The sequence below is a fragment of the Engystomops pustulosus genome, chromosome 10, assembly GCF_040894005.1.
Source record: "Engystomops pustulosus chromosome 10, aEngPut4.maternal, whole genome shotgun sequence".
NCBI lineage: Eukaryota > Metazoa > Chordata > Amphibia > Anura > Leptodactylidae > Engystomops > Engystomops pustulosus.
In genome coordinates, this window is record NC_092420.1 from 73,393,353 (window position 1) to 73,413,752 (window position 20,400).

Below are 20,400 nucleotides of genomic sequence, written 5' to 3' on the forward strand. Positions count from 1 at the left end.
TGACACCTCACTACTGCAGTTGCATGAATGTCAAACAAATTTCTTCCTATTCGATTTTGCCCCTTAATAGAACTGCTATTTGGGGTATACAGATCCCCCTTAAAGAACAACCAGGGATTGGTCCACCAATCGCTACTGCAGATGCATTAAAGTCAAACAGATTTCTTCCTATTCGATTTTGTCACTAAAAAGAACTGCTATTTGGGGTATACAGATCCCCTTAGAGAACAGCGAGGGATTGCAGCAAGAATCGCACAGTACAATAGCAGCAGCTGGACGCTACAACATGAAGTGTGAAGTGCTGAGATAGAGAATGGTTGGGTTTTATAGGGCTGTGTGACATCACATAAGCCTGCCGGTCGCTGATTGGCTTACAGGTCTGCAGATGTCATTGGGGGTGTTCCTTTCTCCTTCCCAGAGTTCCCTGCCCCATGTAACAAATTGGGGGTCATTTACTAAGGGCCGATTCGCGTTTTCCCGACGTGTTACCCGAATATTTCCGATTTGCGCCAATTGTACCTGAATTGCCCCGGGATTGTGGCGCACGTGATCGGATTGTGGCGCATCGGCGCCGGCATGCGCGCGGCGGAAATCGGGGGGCGTGGCCGAACGAAAACCCGACGTATTCGGAAGAACCGCCGCATTTAAAAACCGAAAAAGTGTCGCTTGGGAAGCGCTTACCTTCACTTAGTCCGAGCTGGTGTGGTTCCGGCGCGTTCAGATGCTTTTCAGCGCAGCAGCGCCACCTGGTGGACGGCGGAGGGACTACCTTCATAAATCCATGGACCCGAATCCTGTGCAGAGAACACGCCGCTGGATCGCGAATGGGCCGGGTAAGTAAATCTGCCCCATTGTTCTCGCGCCCATTTAGCAGAAACATAAGGGGAAAAAAACAACTAGGTTCCCGTGAATCAACATAAACTTCGGATTCGTGACAAATCAAATTTTTCCTGAAATTCTAACCAAAGTTAAAATCATTAGAATCGATTCACCCATCTCTAGCACTGTCCAGTTAATGGGGCAAATTTACTTACCCGGCCCATTCGCGATCCAGCGGCGCGTTCTCTGCTCTGGATTCGGGTCCGGCCGGGATTCATGAAGGTAGTTCCTCCGCCGTCCACCAGGTGGCGCTGCTGCGCTGAAAATCATCTCCACGCGCCGGAATGCACCACCTCGGACCAGGTGAAGGTAAGCGGTCACCAAGCGACACTTTTTCGGGTTTTAAATGCGGCGGTTTTTCCGAATACGTCGGGTTTTCGTTCGGCCACGCCCCCCGATTTCCGTCGCGCGCATGCCGGCGCCGATGCGCCACAATCCGATCGCGTGCGACACAATCCCGGGGCAATTCAGGTACAATCGGCGCAAATCGGAAATATTCGGGTAACACGTCGGGAAAACGCGATTCGGGCCCTTAGTAAATGACCCCCAATGTCTTGATTTAAACTTCATTTTATGTAACCGGTTTACTCGCCTGTCAACTAATTCCCTTTGACATTCAAAGAGAGTCCAGCCTGTCCTCAATCTTTTGTTCTATATCTTGTTCTCTAGCATTGCTTATCTCTTGTTTTGGTTAGTAAGAAGCTTCTGGAGACATTCTAAGTACTTTTTGCAGCTTTGATAATATAAACAATATCGTTTATCTGTGTACAAGGTCCCTGAGAACTGAGTACAATTAATAAACTTTTTCTAGAATGTATTAGAGGGCGGTTGTAGAACAATTAAACTTAGCCTATAGCATCCAAGCCCCTTATCTCCTTGTCACGCCTACCAATGATGACTCTTCTGTCTGTGATATTATGCATTGGAAATATTAAACGGGAGAAGATCTTTACATACACTAAGAGACTGACGTGTCTTGGTTTTGTGTTCTAGCCCCAGGGCAGTCATGAAAGGGTTAATTTGAAAGTCGCCTGTACAACTGATAAGGGTGGTTAGGCCCTAGATAAAAATCTCTAACAGCTTAAATTTACATCAGGGTGTGGGAAGGGGTTAATACATAATTATGCAAAAACAAGCCCATTTCTGCATATATATGCTACATTCAGCTATATTCTGCAAAACAAGTCAACCAACAAGCTATAGAAGAAGAGATAACATGTTTTATTGTACTATGAATGGCAGAAAAAAAAAAAAGCTAAAAACCCTAAACCAGAATTTTTTTAACCACCACCAAGAAATAGTTAATAAAGACTGGCCATACTAACGTCACTGTACCCCAACTTTCCACCCGGCAAGCGGACAAAAAACACGGACTCAAAATTGGGATAAAAATGGGGGGTCGGCCACAGCTTTAATCTTTAAACAAATTAACTGTTGGTCCAAATGGGGAACCCGAGACCCTCCTATTACCACCTCGCATGCCAAGCCCCACCTCCGCAGGGGAATGTCCTTGTTGATTCGTCAGGTGTTTTGATCTGATTCCCGAGAGGGTCAAGGATTCCGCCATAGGCCGAGCTGTGACTTCCAATACACAATTAACAATGAAAGAAATAAAACATATTGACAAAACCAAAAACATTAACAAAAGTAAACAAAAAAGGGGAGGCGGGCGGGATCTTTCCTGGCGCGGAGCCGTCCTGAAAGAGAAGGGGATGCTCCGCGCCAGGGAATAAATATCCCGGACCTGCACCCCCGTGTGGCCAGCGGAAGAGCTAGCCGAAGAGCTGCCGGGTGGGAGAGATCGCGGGCCGTGTCGTGCTCAAAGCAATAGAGCACGGCCAGTCCTGCAACCCCGGGGTTAAGCAGCCCACGGGTTTAACAGACTGGCCATACTAACGTCACTGTACCCCAACTTTCCACCCGGCAAGCGGACAAAAAACACAGACTCAAAATTGGGATAAAAATGGGGGGTCGGCCACAGCTTTAATCTTTAAACAAATTAACCGTTGGTCCAAATGGGGAACCCGAGACCCTCCTATTACCACCTCCGCGGGGCATGTCCTCGTTGATTCGTCAGGTGATTTGATCTCATTCCCGAGAGGGTCAAGGATTCCACCATAGGCCACTAGGAGAACAGTGTACCCCTACACTATGCTCCGACCCCCACAAACAAGGAACAAGGCCCTCTCGATAGCGTCCTGAAGCCCTGAAAGTAAAAGAAACAAAGCCAATGTCATTTAGGTGAACTCCATCATCCAACATGAGCCCCGCGTTGTCTCCTTCCAGCTGCCTGTGGCAAATAACCACGCCACATCGTGAACGAACAAATCTGGATACCCGTATATTCAGCATTTTACTTGCCCGCTCTATGGACTCGGGATTCCGTGCCCCATTCCAGATGACCCTGGGTATGACTTCGGACCAGACCACCACCAAGTCCGAGATGAAAGCTGCAAAACGCTCGATATTGGATTTCATGACCGATATCAGCTCCGCCAAACGAATCAAGCACATGTCATTGCCTCCAGCATGGATAACAAGCACGGTCGGGCCAGGAGACCGCTTGCCAATCGCCACCACCTCCGGAAGGACTTGCAGCCACTTCAGACCTTTGATGCCTTTCCAGGACAGATCAGCCGACATAAACCCCAAATTCAAACCCCCAGGACGTAACGCCGCCCGACGGGCCCAATAGATGTAAGAATGGCCCACTAACCATACTTAAGGCCAAGGGCTACATGAAAGAAAAAACAACAGTTAGTCCAGCAATAAATTACGCCGAACATAACGTTTAAAACAATCGGGTTTCCACCTCCCAATGCGCATGATGTCGGCGTCCGAGAGTCCCGCGGCATCCGCGGCCGTAGCTGCTCCAATACGGAAAGAATGGGTACCAAAATCCGACGGATTGAAGCCAAAGCCCATTTATACAATGAAACGAACTGAAACCTTGTAAAAGGCGACCCGTCGATATGGCACAAAAAGGAGGGGGCTTGCGGCCGGCGAGCCATGTAAGTGGGCAACAACTGGACTGGGCAGAAGGGGCCTCCCAAACTTCCCTCCGTCAACCAAACCCCTGTACCATATATGTCAGTTTTTGATTTTTTTACATGGACTTTGACTGAGTCGCCAACCAATAACACGTCCTCACCCCCGAGCCCCGCAGCTGCTCTGCTGGATGCCGAAATCAACTCGCTTATACACAACGCGCAAAAGAAAGCCAGCGCGAAGCTACACTGAAGCAGAAGCGCCTCAAAAGGAGAAGAGCAAACGTCGACCGACACCATGCACAGACGTTGCAATAACGAAAAAGACACTGGCCACTGGGCGTCTCTTACCGCCCGCTCTTTACCCCAACCCCTTAACAATAACCGAATCTGAAAATCTTTTGTCACATCCTGGAACCCCCATAACTTCAAAACAAAGGCCACCCCCGACAGCCGATTTTTTGCTGCAGCTAACGAAAGGCCCTGCGCGCGCAATAGAGCAAGGTACCATAGCGTGGTATCTTTCGTCCTCATTATTTGGTCCCCACGATCCGGCACCAGCAAGCTATACCACTCGCCCCATGCCTTACCATGACTGCTCCACGTGCTTGCGGCCAATGAGGACTGCATCAACGGTGCTAGCTGCATGTCACCAGGTCCCACAGGAAGGGGGGGCAAGGGCACCCCTCCGGGTCCTCCAGGGGGTGGAAATCCCTGAAACGCTGGAGCTGAAAACGAGACAACTAGAGATGGGCGAAACGATTCTAATGATTCTAACTTCGGTAAGAATTTCAGGAAAAATTCGATTCGTCACGAATCGAATTTTATGCTGATTCGCGGGAACAAAGTTGTTTTTTTTCCCCTCATGTTTCTGCTAAATGGGCATGAGAACAACATGTTACATGGGGCAGAGAACTCTGGGAAGGAGAAAGGAACACCCCCGATGACATCTGCAGACCTGTAAGCCAATCAGCGACTGGCAGGCTTATGTGATGTCACACAAATTTTCTCAGCACTTCACACTTTATGTTGTAGCGTCCAGCTGCTGCTATTGTACTGTGCGATTCTTGCTGCAATCCCTCGCTATTCTTTAACCCCTTAAGGACGGAGGGTTTTTCGGCTCATTTCTCGCTCTCCAACTTCAAAAATCCATAACTTTTTCATTTTTCGGTGTATAGAGCTGTGTGAGGGCTTATTCTGTGCGTAACAAATTTTACATTCCCGTAATGTTATTTATTTTAACATGCCGTGTACTGCGAAGATGAAAAAAAATTCCAAATGTGGAAAAATTGGAAAACAACTGCACGTGTGTCATGTTCTTGTGGCCTCAGTTTTTACGACTTTCCCTCTTCGCTCCAAATAACACGCCTACTTTATTCTTTTGTTCGGTGCGATCGCGGTGATACCAAATTTATACAGGTTTTATTGTGTTTTAATACATTTTCAAAAATTAAACGAATGTGTACAAAAAAGAAAAAAAATTTTTTGCCATTCTGACGCTAATAACTTTTTCATACTTTGGTGCACGGAAATGTTTGAGGGGTCATTTTTTGCGAAATGAGGCGACGTTTTCATTGCTACCATTTTGAGGTCTGTGCGACATTTTGATAATTTTTTATTTCATTTTTTATGTTATGTAAAAAGGTGTAAAAGTCGCATTTCGGACATTTGGGCGCCATTTCCCGCCTCGGAGGTCACCGCCGCCCTTAACCGTTTTTATATTTTGATAGATCGGGCATTTTGGGACGCAGCAATACCTAATATGTTTGTGATTTTTACTGTTTATTATGTTTTATATCAGTTCTAGGGAAAGGGGGGTGATTTGAATTTTTAATATTTTATTAATTTTTTTTATTTTTTAAACTTTTTTTTTTCTTTTTTTTTTCACTATCTTTTAGACCAGAGGTCCCCAACCGCCGGTCCGCGGACCAAGACCGGGCCGTTGGAGTTCATCAGCCGGTCCGCGCAGGGGCGTCACCGGCCAACACTGAGCTCCCGCACCGGACGGGACCACGTTGCAGCCCTCTGTCCGGCACCTTGCTCCCTGACGCTGCCAGCACCTTGCGCCCACCCCCCGACCCCGCCGGCACCTTACAACGGCTCCCAGACCCTGCCGGCACCGAGCTCCCCCTGCTCCAGGCTCTCGGCTCCCTGCTCCCCCTGCCCCCGCTCAAGCTCCAGGCTCCTTTCCCGCTCCCTCCGCTAACGTCCTCCCTGCTCCTGGCTCTCTGCCCCCTGCTCCCGGCTCTCGGCTCCCTCCGGTTCCTGGCTCTCCGCTCCCTCCGCCCCATGCTCCCGGCTCTCCACTCCCGTCTCAACCTGTCTCTGCTAACGCCCCCCGTCCAGGCTCTCGGCTCCCTGCCCCTGCTCAAGCTCCCCTACCACTCCCTCCGCTCTCGGCTCTCCGCTCCCTCTGCCACCCCGCTCCCGGTTCTCGGCTCTTGACCCACCCGCTTCCGGCTCTCCGCTCCCGGCTCCCCTTCCACTCCCGTCTCAACCTGGCTCCACTAACGCCCCCCCCCCCCCCTCCAGGCTCCCGGCTCCCGGCTCCCCCTGCCCCCGCTTAAGCTCCAGGCTCCCTAGCCTCCAGGCTCTCGGCTCTCAAGACCTACCCGCTCCCGGTTACCTCACCGCGCCACCACCGCTGCAGGACAAGGCACGGAAATTTCCAAGAACACAACAGAGAGGTAAGGTTACTTTATCTTTGCATATATATATGTGTAATATGTGTATATATGTGTATATATGTGTAATATGTGTACATATGTGTAATATGTGTATATATGTGTAAATATATGTAATATGTGTGTGTATATATGTGTATGTGTGTATATGTGTGTTTGTATATATGTATATGTATGTATGTGTGTATATATGTATGTGTATGTATGTGTATATGTGTATATGCTGTATCTAGTGTTTGTTTATGTGTATATATGCTGTATGTATATGCAGCATTTGTGATATTTTGTACTACATGACAGTATTCAGTATGCATTTTATACTACTTGGCGGTACATTGTATCTATTTTATAATACTTGGTGGCATGCTGTGTGCATTTTATACTACTTGGTGATACGCTGGATGCATTTTACACTACATGGCGGTATTCTGTATGCATTTTATACTACATGGTGATACGCTGTATGCATTTTATACTACATGGCGGTATGCTGTATGCATTTTATAGTACACGGTGATACGCTGTATGCATTTTATACTACATGGCGACACGCTGTATGCATTTTATACTACATGGCGGTATTCTGTATACATTTTATACTACATGGTGATACGCTGTATGCATTTTATACTACATGGCGGTATTCTGCATGCATTTTATACTACATGGTGATATGCTGTACGCATTTTATACTACTTGGCGATGCGCTGTATGCATTTTATACTACATGGCGGTATTCTGTATGCATTTTATACTACATGGCGGTATTCTGCATGCATTTTCTACTACATGGTGATACGCTGTACGCATTTTATACTACATGGTGATACGCTGTATGCATTTTATATTACATGGCGATACTCTGTATGCATTTTAAACTACATGGCGATTTTGCATTGCTTTATTTTTACACCAAACCAATATGATGGATCTGGTCCGGACACTCCCTGATATCTTATATTATAAGCTCCACCCCTCCATAACCCCACCCCATATGGCCAAAGCCCCGCCCCCACCCCCACCGGGCCATGGAAAACTGGTCTAGCTTAAAGCCGGTCCCTGGTGCAAAAAAGGTTGGGGACCTCTGTTTTAGACCATCTAGGGCAGAGGTCCCCAACCGCCGGTCCGCGCCAGGACCGGGCCGTTGGAGTTCATCAGCCGGTCCGCGCAGGGGCGTCACCGGCCAACACTGAGCTCCCGCACCGGACGGGACCACGTTGCAGCCCTCTGTCCGGCACCTTGCTCCCTGACGCTGCCAGCACCTTGCGCCCACCCCCCGACGCCGCCGGCACCTTACAATGGCCCCAGACCCTGCCGGCACCGAGCTCCCCCTGCTCCAGGCTCTCGGCTCCCTGCTCCCCCTGCCCCCGCTCAAGCTCCAGGCTCCTTTCCCGCTCCCTCCGCTAACGTCCTCCCTGCTCCTGGCTCTCCGCCCCCTGCTCCCGGCTCTCCGCTCCCTCCGGTTCCTGGCTCTCCGCTCCCTCCGCCCCCTGCTCCCGGCTCTCCACTCCCGTCTCAACCTGTCTCTGCTAACGCCCCCCGTCCAAGCTCTCGGCTCCCTGCCCCTGCTCAAGCTCCCCTACCACTCCCTCCGCTCTCGGCTCTCCGCTCCCTCTGCCACCCCGCTCCCGGTTCTCGGCTCTTGACCCACCCGCTTCCGGCTCTCCGCTCCCGGCTCCCCTTCCACTCCCGTCTCAACCCGGCTCCGCTAACGCCCCCCCCCCCTCCAGGTTCCCGGCTCCCGGCTCCCCCTGCCCCCGCCGCTTAAGCTCCAGGCTCCCTAGCCTCCAGGCCCTCGGCTCTCAAGACCTACCCGCTCCCGGCTACCTCACCGCGCCACCACCGCTGCAGGACAAGGCACGGAAATTTCCAAGAACACAACAGAGAGGTAAGGTTACTTTATCTTTGCATATATATATGTGTAATATGTGTATATATGTGTATATATGTGTAATATATGTACATATGTGTAATATGTGTATATATGTGTAAATATATGTAATATGTGTGTGTATATATGTGTATGTGTGTATATGTGTGTTTGTATATATGTATATGTATGTATGTGTGTATATATGTATGTGTATGTATGTGTATATGTGTATATGCTGTATCTAGTGTTTGTTTATGTGTATATATGCTGTATGTATATGCAGCATTTGTGATATTTTGTACTACATGACAGTATTCAGTATGCATTTTATACTACTTGGCGGTACATTGTATCTATTTTATAATACTTGGTGGCATGCTGTGTGCATTTTATACTACTTGGTGACACGCTGGATGCATTTTATACTACATGGCGGTATTCTGTATGCATTTTATACTACATGGTGATACGCTGTATGCATTTTATACTACATGGCGGTATGCTGTATGCATTTTATTGTACACGGTGATACGCTGTATGCATTTTATACTACATGGCGACACGCTGTATGCATTTTATACTACATGGCGGTATTCTGTATGCATTTTATAGTACACGGTGATACGCTGTATGCATTTTATACTACATGGCGACACGCTGTATGCATTTTACACTACATGGCGGTATTCTGTATGCATTTTATACTACATGGTGATACGCTGTATGCATTTTATACTACATGGCGGTATGCTGTATGCATTTTATAGTACACGGTGATACGCTGTATGCATTTTATACTACATGGCGACACGCTGTATGCATTTTATACTACATGGCGGTATTCTGTATACATTTTATACTACATGATGATACGCTGTATGCATTTTATACTACATGGCGGTATTCTGCATGCATTTTATACTACATGGTGATATGCTGTACGCATTTTATACTACATGGCGATATGCTGTACGCATTTTATACTACTTGGCGATGCGCTGTATGCATTTTATACTACATGGCGGTATTCTGTATGCATTTTATACTACATGGCGGTATTCTGCATGCATTTTCTACTACATGGTGATACGCTGTACGCATTTTATACTACATGGTGATACGCTGTATGCATTTTATATTACATGGCGATACTCTGTATGCATTTTAAACTACATGGCGATTTTGCATTGCTTTATTTTTACACCAAACCAATATGATGGATCTGGTCCGGACACTCCCTGATATCTTATATTATAAGCTCCACCCCTCCATAACCCCACCCCATATGGCCAAAGCCCCGCCCCCACCCCCACCGGGCCATGGAAAACTGGTCTAGCTTAAAGCCGGTCCCTGGTGCAAAAAAGGTTGGGGACCTCTGTTTTAGACCATCTAGGGCAGAGGTCCCCAACCGCCGGTCCGCGGACCAGGACCGGGCCGTTGGAGTTCATCAGCCGGTCCGCGCAGGGGCGTCACCGGCCAACACTGAGCTCCCGCACCGGACGGGACCACGTTGCAGCCCTCTGTCCGGCACCTTGCTCCCTGACGCTGCCAGCACCTTGCGCCCACCCCCCGACGCCGCCGGCACCTTACAATGGCCCCAGACCCTGCCGGCACCGAGCTCCCCCTGCTCCAGGCTCTCGGCTCCCTGCTCCCCCTGCCCCCGCTCAAGCTCCAGGCTCCTTTCCCGCTCCCTCCGCTAACGTCCTCCCTGCTCCTGGCTCTCCGCCCCCTGCTCCCGGCTCTCCGCTCCCTCCGGTTCCTGGCTCTCCGCTCCCTCCGCCCCCTGCTCCCGGCTCTCCACTCCCGTCTCAACCTGTCTCTGCTAACGCCCCCCGTCCAAGCTCTCGGCTCCCTGCCCCTGCTCAAGCTCCCCTACCACTCCCTCCGCTCTCGGCTCTCCGCTCCCTCTGCCACCCCGCTCCCGGTTCTCGGCTCTTGACCCACCCGCTTCCGGCTCTCCGCTCTCGGCTCCCCTTCCACTCCCGTCTCAACCCGGCTCCGCTAACGCCCCCCCCCCCCCCCCTCCAGGTTCCCGGCTCCCGGCTCCCCCTGCCCCCGCCGCTTAAGCTCCAGGCTCCCTAGCCTCCAGGCTCTCGGCTCTCAAGACCTACCCGCTCCCGGCTACCTCACCGCGCCACCACCGCTGCAGGACAAGGCACGGAAATTTCCAAGAACACAACAGAGAGGTAAGGTTACTTTATCTTTGCATATATATATGTGTAATATGTGTATATATGTGTATATATGTGTAATATGTGTATATATGTGTAATATGTGTATATATGTGTAAATATATGTAATATGTGTGTGTATATATGTGTATGTGTGTATATGTGTGTTTGTATATATGTATATGTATGTATGTGTGTATATATGTATGTGTATGTATGTGTATGTATGTGTATATGTGTATATGCTGTATCTAGTGTTTGTTTATGTGTATATATGCTGTATGTATATGCAGCATTTGTGATATTTTGTACTACATGACAGTATTCAGTATGCATTTTATACTACTTGGCGGTACATTGTATCTATTTTATAATACTTGGTGGCATGCTGTGTGCATTTTATACTACTTGGTGACACGCTGGATGCATTTTATACTACATGGCGGTATTCTGTATGCATTTTATACTACATGGTGATACGCTGTATGCATTTTATACTACATGGCGGTATGCTGTATGCATTTTATTGTACACGGTGATACGCTGTATGCATTTTATACTACATGGCGACACGCTGTATGCATTTTATACTACATGGCGGTATTCTGTATGCATTTTATACTACATGATGATACGCTGTATGCATTTTATACTACATGGCGGTATGCTGTATGCATTTTATAGTACACGGTGATACGCTGTATGCATTTTATACTACATGGCGGTATTCTGCATGCATTTTATACTACATGGTGATATGCTGTACGCATTTTATACTACATGGCGATATGCTGTACGCATTTTATACTACTTGGCGATACGCTGTATGCATTTTATACTACATGGCGGTATTCTGTATGCATTTTATACTACATGGCGGTATTCTGCATGCATTTTATACTACATGGTGATACGCTGTACGCATTTTATACTACATGGTGATACGCTGTATGCATTTTATATTACATGGCGATACTCTGTATGCATTTTAAACTACATGGCGATTTTGCATTGCTTTATTTTTACACCAAACCAATATGATGGATCTGGTCCGGACACTCCCTGATATCTTATATTATAAGCTCCACCCCTCCATAACCCCACCCCATATGGCCAAAGCCCTGCCCCCACCCCCACCGGGCCATGGAAAACTGGTCTAGCTTAAAGCCGGTCCCTGGTGCAAAAAAGGTTGGGGACCTCTGATCTAGGGTACATTAACCCTAGATGGTCAGATCGCTGCTACCATATACTGCAATACTTCTGTATTGCAATATATGGCATTTTTGCAGCACATTCATTACAATGAGCCACTGGAAGGAAGAAATCTGTTTGACTTTCATGCATCTGCAGTAGCGATTGGTGGACCAATCCCTGGTTGTTCTTTAAGGGGGATCTGTATACCCCAAATAGCAGTTCTATTTAGTGACAAAATCGAATAGGAAGAAATCTGTTTGACATTCATGCATCTGCAGTAGTGAGCTGTCAGTTGTGGGGTATCTGTATAACGCTAATTGCAATACCTTTTGGGGGCTCTAGTTTACAGCCAGATTTACGTGTCAAATCCACATAGCTTATAAACCACTATGTCAGACAGAAAGGTGGCAGGTGGAGCAGGCAGCACAGTAAGGGGATGTCACAGCAGGGGTGACTCTGTGAGGCCAGAACTGCCATTGTCATCTAGCGGCAGTGTGGTGATCAACAACCCAAAGGTTGTTGAATGGTTGACTAGGTCATCCAATTCCTCAAATATAACATCTGACAACCCCAGCCAAGAGTCCTCTGATACAACAATTAGTTAGCATGGCCCAGGAGCAGGTCAGCGTCCCTCACCTGTCCTCAACCAGGCTCTGTCCTGTTCATTTCCCGCAGCCAGAGAGCTACTAGGTGATCTGGGCTCAGCGCCACTATTCAGCGAGGACGAAGTGTTTGAGGACAGTCAGCAGCTGCTTTGGAGTGAAGAGGTGGGGCAGACTTCCGCTGCTTCCTACAGCAGGCAGGCTGTGCATACTGACACCGGTGAGGAGAGTAGCAGTGACCGGGAAATGCAAATTGACGATGATGTAGCCGATCGCACTTGGGAGCCGGGTGTAGCAGGTGATTCATCATCGTCGGGCGAAGAGAGTGTCAGCTTGCGGAGCAGGCAGCAAGTCGCTACTGTGGCTGTGAGTCAGCAGGGTGGCAGCAGTGCGAGGATGGGAGCCAAACGTCCGCGGGGTACAAATCCTGATTTGCAGGCCCAAATGAGCAGTGGCACAGGGGCTCAGCGAGGCAGCGGCGGTAGTAGTCGCTCAGTGCAGAGTGTTGGCGGTAAAATTACCACATAAGCGGTGTGACAGTTTTTTGTAAAGACACCAGAGGAGTCGAGAATGGGTATATGCCGTATATGCGGGCAGAAAGTGAAGCGTGGCCAGGGAGCTTACCTTGGCACCATGGCCCTGCGCCAACACATGCAGCGTCACCATTCAATGGCCTGGGAGAAACGGGTGTCAGATGCGGTCCATCCTGCAGGCGCAGCAACAGCAGCAGCACCTAGTGGCACACATGCTGTTTCAGCAAGTCAAGGCTCCAGCACCTCTGCCGAAGGGAGCTATTTGTCTTTGACATCATCTCCCAGTCCAGATGCTCCTGCTCCTCGCTACGCATGGCGCCAGCAGTCGTTGAGCGAGGCGATTACAAAAAGACAACTCTATGCATCCAGCCATCCTAAGGTGCAGAAGCTGACCGTGCTCTTGTCGAAGTTGTTGGTACTGCAGTCTCTCCCTTTCCAAGTCGTGTATTCTGCACCCTTCAGAGAACTAATGGCTTGTGCCGAACCGAGGTGGAGAGTTCCAAGCCGCAATTTTTTTTCCAAAAAGGCTGTGCCTGCCCTTCACCAATATGTACAACAGAAGGTGGGCCAGTCCTTGAGCTTATCAGTTTCTTCCAAGGTGCACGGCAGCCTGGGCAAACGAAGTCACACAGGGGAGGAACTGCTCCGCGTCAAGCAAGAAGAAATCAATGTGTGGCTTTCTCCGCGACAACTAAAAATCGGAACCATGGTGACAGACAATGGGAGGAACATGGTGTCCGCGCTGCACCAAGGAGGGATGGTCCATGTGCCCTGCATGGCGCACGTGTTCAATCTGGTAGTCAACAAGTTCCTGAAGTCTTACACCCATCTGCAAGACATTCTAAAAATGGCCAGGACACTGTGCACGCACTTCAGTCATTCTTAGAAAGCCAAGCACACCCTCCTCGAGTTGCAGTGCCAGAACGGCCTACCCCAACATAGTCTGATATGCGATGTTTCCACCCATTGGAATTCCAGCCTCCATATGTTAGACCACCTGTATGAACAGAGAAAAGCCATTAATGATTTTTTGATGATGCAAGCGGACCGTAGTACTCCCCTGTGTAACTTTGATGTCAGCCACTGGCAGCTCATGCGTGACACCTGCCATTTGCTCAGGCATTTTGAAGAGGCCACGTTATTTATCTGACCGGGGGATTCCTGGCAGTCATTGCTCACGTACTACTACCACGACTGCTGTGGGGAGCTGGGGCGGGTGGGAGCAGTAGCAGTTCCATCAACAGTCGCTTAAGTCTGGATTCCTTAATCCTTCACCTGCCTAGTGAGGAGGGTAGCCGCCACCGGCAGCAGCAACAGGACATGAAGCAGACCCTGCATCAGCAGGTGGTGGCCTACTTGGACATCAAATTACCACCTGAGGTAGAGGATCCTGGGACTACTGGGCAGCCAAACTTGATGCGTGGCCACAACTTGCGGAGTTTGCAGTAGAGAAGCTGTCCTGCCCGGCCAGTAGTGTGGCATCAGAGCGGGTGTTCAGTGCGGCGGGGGCCATCGTTACCCCCAGGAGAACCTGCTTGTCCACCCGTAATGTGGAGAGACTTACCTCCTCCAAACGTTGAGAAATGAGTCGGGATTCTAACTACCTGCCTCAGCTACTATTCTGATGCTGCCACCCGCCTGATGCCACACATCTGCTGCTAGTTGCACCATCTGCCTCCTACCATCTTTACCAGGGACTGGAATTGTCCGCCACCTTCACAATATATCATTGTGCCACTCTGAGGGCTGCTGCTGCTTCTGATGCCACCTTCACAATATATCATTGTGCCACTCTGCGGGCTCATACTGCTTCTGATGCCACCTTCACACTATATCATTGTGCCACTCTGTGGACTCCCCCTGCTGCTGTTGCTACTGATTCCACCTTCACACTATATCATGGTGCCACTCTGCGGGCTCCTGCTGCTTCTGATGCCACCAACACACTATATAATTGTGCCACTCTTTGGGCTCCTTCTGCTTCTACTGATGCCGCCATGACACTATATCATTGTGCCACTCTGCGGGCTCTGCTGCTGCTTCTGATGACACCTTCACACTATATCATTGTGCCACTCTGCGGGCTCCTGCTGCTACTTATGCCACCAACAAACTATATCATGTGCCACTCTGTGAGCTCCTCCTTTTGCTGCTTCTACTGATGCCACCTTCACACTATATCATTGTGCCACTCTGCGGGCTCCTGCTGCTGCTGCTGCTACTGATGCCACCAACGCACTATATCATTGTGCCACTCTGCAGGCTCCTGCTGCTTCTGATGCCACCTTCACACTATATCATTGTGCCACTCTGCGGGCTCCTGCTGCTACTGATGCCACCTTCACTCTATATCATTGTGCCACTCTGCATTCACCTGCTGCTTCTGATGCCACCTTCACATTATATCATTGTGCCACTCTGCGGGCTCCTGCTGCTACTGATGCCACCTTCACACTATATCATTGTGCCACTCAGTGTAAAAAGAGTGCACTCTTTGATGTTATAGTGGGATCTTGGCCCTCAGCTAAGTCCTTTCGAGCTGGCACAGACGTTACCTTGTCAGGCTGCGTTCCCACTTCGCTTATTTGGGGAAGTTGGCCTATGTAAGTGCACATGGAAGTGAAGAGTGAAGCGATTCTAAGAGCTGCGGCTGTCATGTGCGTGTCATACTAAAACATAGCATTGTTTGAAGAACAAACCACGCTCCCTATGCATATTTAAGCATGGCACAACGTTCTACAACACCCTACAGGCTCTCTGCAGCCAGGAAATGCCTGTTTTTTAACGTGATTCGTTTTGATTTGATTCAGGTCGAATCAAATTTTTTGAAAAATTTGGCGAATCGGGTCGAAACGAATTTTAACAAATTCGCCCATCTCTAATAACCATGTCAGTATCTATTCTTCATGAAGCTCCATGTGACTGTACTAAAGTCTGTCAATCAAACAAAAAGTAAAAGGAATGTTCCTATAAACTTCATTCATATTGCAACTTGTTATTGAATGTCTTTGAAAGAAGCGATAATGATGGAAAATTTTAAGTTTATATTTTCGCAAAATATAATGAAATTCCATTTTTATTTGTCTTTGTAAAACCAGCATTTTGAGATTTCTTGCTTAGAACCCCCTTAAACTGAACCCTAGCAGATGTGACCCTTTCAAGACACACAGGCAAGGAAAACATCCACTATATTTATTTTAGAGGTGTGCACAGATTTTGGTGCACGCACAGGTGCAGTAATAAACGGTTTGGAACAGGTAAGAGATGGAAAAGATCAATGCCAGGTTCTAGTTGGCAAGAAGAGATGGAAAATATTACATCCTGGTATATAATGCCCTAAGCAACTTTCACAGGGAACAAACATTAAACGTCCGCGGAGTACAAATCCCGATTCGCAGGCCAAAATGAGTAGTGGCACAGGGGCTCAGCGAGGCAGCGGCGGTAGTAGACGCTCAGTGCAGAGTGTTGGCGGTAAAATTACCACCTTAGCGGACTGACAGTTTTTTGTAAAGACACCAGAGGAGTCGAGCATGGCTATATGTTGTATATGCGGGCAGAAAGTGAAGCGTGGCCAGGGAGTTTACCTTGGCCCCACGGCCCTGCGCCAACACATGCAGCGTCACCATCCAATGGCATGGGAGAAACGGGTGTCAGATGCGGTCCATCCTGCAGGCGCAGCAACAGCAGCAGCACCTAGTGGCACACATGCTGTTTCAGCAAGTCAAGGCTCCAGCACCTCTGCCGAAGGGAGCTGTTTGTCTTTGACATCATCCCCCGGTCCAGATGCTTCTGCTCCTTGCTACGCATGGCGCCAGCAGTCGTGGAGCGAGGCGATTACAAAAAGACAACTCTATGCATCCAGCCATCCTAAGGTGCAGAAGCTGACCGTGCTCTTGTCGAAGTTGTTGGTACTACAATCTCTCCCTTTCCAAGTCGTGTACTCTGCACCCTTCAGAAAACTAATGGCTTGTGCCGAACCGAGGTGCAGAGTTCCAAGCCGCAATTTTTTTTCCAAAAAGGCTGTGCCAGCCCTTCACCAATATGTACAACAGAAGGTGGGCCAGTCCTTGAGCTTATCAGTTTCTTCCAAGGTGCACGACAGCGCGGACGTGTGGAGCTATAATTATGGTCAGGGCCAGTATATGTCCTTTACGGCCCACTGGGTGAATGTGCTTCCCACCCAGCCACACCAACAACTTCCACAAGAGACGGCGCTTTCTCCTCCATGTTGTCAAACTGCTGCTCCTGCGCCAGTGTCCACCTCCTCCTTCTCCACCACCACCTCAGCCTCCACAAGTGCTGCTCCATCATACCACATGTGCAGGGCACAGCGGTGTCACACAGTTCTACACCTGGTTTGCCTGGGCGAACGACGTCACACAGGGGAAGAACTGCTCCGCATCTTGCAAGACGAAATCAATGTGTGGCTTTCTCCGCGACAACTAAAAATCTGAAAACATGGTGACAGACAATGGGAGGAACATGGTGTCCGCGCTGCACCGAGGAGGGATGGTCCATGTGCCCTGCATGGCGCACGTGTTCAATCTGGTAGTCAACAAGTTCCTGAAGTCTTACACCCATCTGCAAGACATTCTAAAAATGGCCAGGACACTGTGCACGCACTTCAGCCATTGTTACAAAGCCAAGCACACCCTCCTCGAGTTGCAGCGCCGGAACGGCCTACCCCAACATAGTCTGATATGCGATGTTTCCACCCATTGGAATTCCAGCCTCCATATATTAGACCGCCTGTATGAACAGAGAAAAGCCATTAATGATTTTTTGATGATGCAAGCGGACCGTAGTACTCCCCTGTGTAACTTTGATGTCAGCCACTGGCAGCTCATGCGTGACACCTGCCATTTGCTCAGGCATTTTGAAGAGGCCACGTTATTTGTCAGTCGCCAGGACTGCAAGATGAATAATGTCATTCCACTGCTTCATGTCCTGGAACTCATGCTGCAAAATCTGTCTGGTCATGGCACTGGAGAAGTGGAGACTACATCTCATGGCTACATGAGTCCGGTGGGGGCTGAACTGGAGGAGGAGGAGGAGGACAGTGGAGCACAAGCAGAGTCTGGTGCAATTTGTGGTTTTTCTACTCAGGTGACAGGAGAGGAGGAGCAGGAGCATCCAGAGGAGGTAGAAGACGAGGCAGATGACCCAGAAGCACCGTGGCAGTATACTGTGGATATGGAGGCCGGGAGTCCCTCAGAGTCACTTGCACAGATGGCCTGCAGCATGCTGCTTTGCCTAACTAGTGACAGCCGAATAGTCAACATCCGGCATAGGGGTGACTTTTGGCTCTCCACCCTCTTGGACCCTCGCTACCGGTCCAAAATGGGTGACTTTTTTCCTGCTGCTGAGAGGAAGGAACAACTGGCATACTATAGAGAAATACTGAGCACACAGTTGGCCGCTGCCTATGTGCGTGATTGTCCTTCCTCTGTCAGGTCTGACCGGGGGATTCCTGGCAGTCATTGCTCACGTACTACTACCACGACTGCTGTGGGGAGCTGGGGGGGTAGGAGCAGTAGCAGTTCCATCAACAGTCGCTTAAGTCTGGATTCCTTAATGAGCAATTTCCTTCACCTGCCTAGTGAGGAGGGTAGCCGCCACCGGCAGCAGCAGCAGGACATGAAGCAGACCTTGCACCAGCAGGTGGTGGCCTACTTGGACATCACATTACCACCTGAGGTAGAGGATCCCATTGACTACTGGGCAGCTAAACTTGATGCGTGGCCGCAACTTGCGGAGTTTGCAGTAGAGAAGCTGTCCTGCCCGGCCAGTAGTGTGGCATCAGAGCGGGTGTTCAGTGCGGCGGGGGCCATCGTTACCCCCAGGAGAACCCGCTTGTCCACCCGTAATGTGGAGAGACTTACCTCCTCCAAACGTTGAGAAATGAGTCGGGGTTCTAACTACCTGCCTCAGCTACTATTCTGATGCTGCCACCCGCCTGATGCCACACATCTGCTGCTAGTTGCACCATCTGCCTCCTACCATCTTTACCAGGGACTGGAATTGTCTGCCACCTTCACACTATATCATTGTGCCACTCAGTGTAAAAAGAGTGCACTCTTTGATGTTATAGTGGGATCTTGGCCCTCAGCTAAGTCCTTTCGAGCTGGCACAGACGTTACCTTGTCAGGCTGCGTTCCCGCTTCGCTTATTTGGGGAAGTTGGCCTATGTAAGTGCACATGGAAGTGAAGAGTGAAGCGATTCTAAGAGCTGCGGCTGTCATGTGCGCGTCATACTAAAACACAGCATTGTTTGAAGACCAAACCACGCTCCCTATGCATATTTAAGCATGGCACACCGTTCTACAACACCCTACAGGCTCTCTGCAGCCAGGAAATGCCTGGTTTTTAACGTGATTCGTTTTGATTTGATTCAGGTCGAATCTAATTTTTTCGAAATATTCGGCGAATCGGGTCGAAACGAATTTTAACAAATTCGCCCATCTCTAATAACCATGTCAGTATCTATTCTTCATGAAGCTCCATGTGACTGTACTAAAGTCTGTCAATCAAACAAAAAGTAAAAGGAATGTTCCTATAAACTTCATTCATATTGCAACTTGTTATTGAATGTCTTTGAAAGAAGCGATAATGATGGAAAATTTTAAGTTTATATTTTCGCAAAATATAATGAAATTCCATTTTTATTTGTCTTTGTAAAACCAGCATTTTGAGATTTCTTGCTTAGAACCCCCTTAAACTGAACCCTAGCAGATGTGACCCTTTCAAGACACACAGGCAAGGAAAACATCCACTATATTTATTTTAGAGGTGTGCACAGGTTTTGGTGCACGCACAGGTGCAGTAATAAACGGTTTGGAACAGGTAAGAGATGGAAAAGATCAATGCCAGGTTCTAGTTGGCAAGAAGAGATGGAAAATATTACATCCTGGTATATTATGCCCTAAGCAACTTTCACAGGGAACAAACATTAATAAAGGATTAAATTTAAAAAAAATAAATCTCTGTCATGTTACAGTTGGTAAATCAGAGGAGAGAATCAAAGTGATAATGGTTGTTTTTAAAAGTTTGGTCACACAGTCACTTCGGTGATATAGTCAGTCTGCAGTCGTCATAAACAACACAATTAGCACATCATAGCAGTGTTACACAAATGGACATCCCTATGTATAGGGACTAGCAGTGCTATGATCAATCTAAGTGCATACGAATGGGAAAAAGCAATATTCATAGCAGTGTCTAACCAAGGATCTTGTAGTCCATCATCTTAAAGGGAACCTGTCAGCAGAAATTCACCTAACAAACCACTACCAGTATGTCATCAAGTAGCTATGGCCCATTGCAGTGGCATCATCTAGATAATCAACTTTAAAATTAGATGTAATTTGGTTGTATAAAGTCAAGGAGGCAGAGGGTTTAAAAACTGTTGACTGTAAATGATGGTCTTGCATCCACATCACTATCCAGATCTTATGACGTATGGTTTATGATGTCAATC